This window comes from Triticum aestivum, chromosome 5A (genome assembly GCF_018294505.1).
Source record: "Triticum aestivum cultivar Chinese Spring chromosome 5A, IWGSC CS RefSeq v2.1, whole genome shotgun sequence".
Lineage (NCBI taxonomy): Eukaryota > Viridiplantae > Streptophyta > Magnoliopsida > Poales > Poaceae > Triticum > Triticum aestivum.
The window spans coordinates 495,917,453-495,921,471 of NC_057806.1; the positions used below are offsets into that span (position 1 = coordinate 495,917,453).

Here is a 4,019-nt window from a genome sequence, read left to right on the forward strand (position 1 = left end):
CTGCTTTTTGTCGGGTTCAACACTGTTATTTATCAAAAGGACTACAATTAATTCCCTATACTTGTGGGTCACCAATGTCCAACTCAATCGTCGATGCAAGTCAATGCCGACTATGTACACTGGTGCATTGGTGTCTTTTTCTCGACCCAAGACCATTCCTAGTGCTGAGATGTGGATATATGTATGAGTCATGGTGCTACTTTGTTATTATATTTACTAGATAATTACTCGTGCCTTGTAACGTGGACATACATATCCTAGTGTGTTCAACACCAATAGGGGTATGGTGTGCGTGCTTCATAGGAACTAGATAATTCCCCGCGCGTTGCTGCGGATTTTTTTGCTCAAATTAATGTTTTACTCGGCAAACTGACTCCAAACGGTTCAGGAAAAGAATGAATATATTATTTTGTTTCCACAAAAATTATTTAGAATGATACATCTGTAATGGTATATACGTAAGTACTGGTCAACCCTCCCCTACATATGACACAGAAAAACAATCAGATTAGATGATTATATATATGGTTATTGGTACATTCATAAGTATGATTGATCCTCCTACTTATATCAATCCAATTCTTCACAACAGACGAACAATCAGAATAGAGGATTATATGGTCATTTTATTACAAATTAACTTCATAGGATATCTTCAGCAATACACGAACATCAGATCTGTGCAAATGTGATCCTGGAGAGGGGATGGAAGAACAGGTGCTGCATCGAGTGGATGATAGCATTGCCTTCCTCATTGGTTCAGTAACATGGTTGATAAAAATCTAGAATTTTGCACAAACTCAATGTATCATGGAAAATCAAATCAACGGTACTACCTTTTGCATATCTTAATTGATTCTTTTGGGGATATCGGGTGTACACTAATATGTTTTTGAAATTAGGGTTAACTTGTGACACCAGGGCCTCTTCAGGGTGACTAAGAAATAAAATGAGCAATAACAATGTAATGTTCAACAAAGTTAATTCATTTTCTTAAGAGACCATAATGTTCATAATTATATCACCACAAAAAAGTTCATAATTTGTGGAATACTGTTCTTAGTTTCCATTTTCTGCCATCAACCATATGAAAGATAAAACTGTAGAATAGTCTATTTATGCATCCATATATAGTAGATGCTCTTTATCTGAAATCTAGACAGAAAACTTACAAAGGGAAGTATAGAGAAACTTTTGTGAAATTTCAGCAAAGAAAGGAAGCGAGCCATCATGATTAGCAGTACAAATGTACACTTGCATATACCTTCACATTGTTGCGTGTGTGGGAAGTAATCTTTGGTAAGAAAACGAAAATTAGAAGAAGAAAAAAAATATCAGAGTTCACATATCTTTGAAATTGCTTGAGTTATTTTGTTTACCACCTAGCATGATGCTTATGATCTGTTCACTGGAATCATGAAGGAAGACAATGACTTCAGTACAGCTTTAACGAAGGAGCGAGATTATTAGTGTCTTGTGTATACATCAACATCTATGAAAAAGATTGACAGAGACATAGAGGGCACGTATAGCCAAAATCAACGGTAGTAGCTTGTATCTTTTTAATTTAATGCACGGAGAAATTAGGGCTGCACATGCATACATTTTCTACATCCTCTCAAGTAACAATTAAGGGATAACACACCAAAAGTTAATCCAATTATCTACTGCCTAGGCGTCAACAGAGACTTAGGACAACATCTTGGAAAAAAACACTAACATGATCTGTCACCTTATGAACAGCAGATGCTCACGGTTCCACAACAGCCCACAAATTTAGGATCAGATCTTGCATTGTTCCTGTAGAAAACCAAAATCTCATGTATTTTCTCACCTTTCTTTAGGCTACATCTGGGTGACATTTAAAGATGTGGAAGGGGGGGAGGGCATACCTTGATTGTAGAAGGGGTTGGCGCAACTCGTCGTCCTCGAATCCATCAGCAGTCAGGTTAAGTCTGATGCGGCATCATGGATTCGAAGATGGGGAAGGGCACAGTTCCTTACCACTGAATCCGGTGGTGGCAGGGGTCATCGCAACTGCTCACCGTCAAATCCCATGTGGCGGCGGCTGGGGAAGTCAGATGGGTCTTTGCAATCACGGGCAGCGAAGAGGTGGATCTGCTGTACATATTCATAGAAGTCCGAAAGATGGTTTGGGGTTTGGATGCGAACGGGACATGGGAGGGAAATATATAATGCTGGGAAGAGCAATGGAATTGAAGGAGAAGATGGGAAGAGACGCGCGGAGGTGGGAGACGATGGGCTCTTCGATTCTCATTAATTAACTGGTTCATCTGTTACGAAGAGTAAAAGACGACAACGACTCACTCGGTGACCAGGATGGCTGCATAGTAAAAAAAAAATTGATTCCCATGATTTATTATAATGAAGGCTTATGTGGCGGGGCTGATTTGACTGCTTTTGGAAACTGAATAATGACGTGGCACATCGCTGATGTGGATAATGTGCATGATGAGAGAATAGGGAGTAGTGGGGAGCAACTTCTTAAGAATGATAGATGAGTGTATGCGTGTATGTATGAGCATCTGCATCTATACTGTGTTAAAAACACCAATCGTATCAGGCATATACCTTACACCCACCATATTCTAAATTTTGATAAGATTTTATTTGATTTGAGTATGAGTAGGGGAAAGCAATGATATTTTTTTTATTTAGTTGAAGTTTTGCTAAGATTTGATTTGATTTAGGTATGGGTAGGGGAAGGCAACAGATTATTTGATTTAGTTTAGCTTCTGGTAAGATTTTATTGAGTTAACACAGACCATGATTTTTATAAGATTTGATTCAGTTAATGCAAACCATTGTTTCCAAGGAAAATACTGATTTGGTTTAGATTATTCCAAACCTAGGAGAGGGGAGGGGGAAGAAACCAAATTTGGCGACGTACAAAAGAATTCCCTTTTAATATTAGATGCTCTCCTTTAATATTTTACAATTTGGAAGATTAAATAAATTGCCAAATTAGTGAATGAATCATGAAACAAATTTACTACCGTGTAGAATTTTTTGTGATAAATTTACTAGCAAAGTAGCACATTGACTTTTCTCGGCTACACCGATGCCGACATTAATGGTATCCACACGGCTATCTTCTTAGATAACATTTCATAAGACCCAATTAAATGTCTGCATTCAGAGCATGCAAATTGATTTTCTATTCCAAGCCTAAGGTCAGTCCGAACACGCATAGGGAGGGCCAAGCGGAGGTCATGGTTATCCGGAAAGGCGCACAATGCAACAACAATTGTTCCATGTGGTAAAGAAGAAAGGAGCGGGCCTCACAAATGTGCACGTGACCCTATCTCCCCCACCCCCGCCCCCCAACGAGACTCCATGAGTACCAAGTTTACAAATTTGAACTGTTGAAAATTTGAATGCTCTCTTTCAGAAATATTTATTTTATAAGACTTGAATTTTAAAAATTAAACTGTGAGGAATTTAAACTTTACAAAATTATGACAAATGAAGTTTTAGAATATATACTTTCCAAAATTCAACTTCTATAATTTTTTACTTTCAAATTTTCAAATTTCTACCGAAGTTGAATGTAGGGGGTGGGTTGGAGTGATAGGTAGATCGAGAGAAAGTTGAAAAGGGGAAGATGCGTGGGCCAACTTTTGGATGCATGAGCATGTGCATCAACCCGGCGTTTTGAAATTCGTAAGAGCAAACTTTGTACTAATTTGAAAGAGGGCCTGGAATTCTTGGAACACCCTCTGCTCTTCACCCCACTTTCTTTTTTTGCTAGTTAAAAAAAATCCGAATCTAAAGGGAAAACTCTGCTTTTTTGTTTCAGAGTATTTGGAAAGGCAGCCTGAGCACAACAAAGTGGATGCCTAAGAGCATCTCTAGCAGACCCCGCAAAATCCCGACCCACATAAGTCTTTTGCAGTTAGCGGAAAAGGGTATATGCGGGTTGGCACGGATGAGGACATACTCAGACCCCGTATAATCAATCCGTAAAAAAAATATTCTTTGAATATACCGAATAGACC

At 38.5% G+C, this 4,019-nt stretch overlaps 1 long non-coding RNA gene across 1 annotated transcript; it reads right to left on the reverse strand.

Annotated features, from left to right (window-relative positions):
• Nucleotides 1-870: 870 nt before the first annotated feature.
• Nucleotides 871-2,240, reverse strand: LOC123107352 (uncharacterized). Its single transcript, XR_006451649.1, has 3 exons — nucleotides 2,005-2,240; nucleotides 1,893-1,927; nucleotides 871-1,800 (listed from the first exon to the last, which is right to left on the reverse strand). It is a non-coding gene; the product is annotated as an uncharacterized lncRNA (long non-coding RNA).
• Between the last annotated feature and the right edge of the window lie 1,779 nt (nucleotides 2,241-4,019).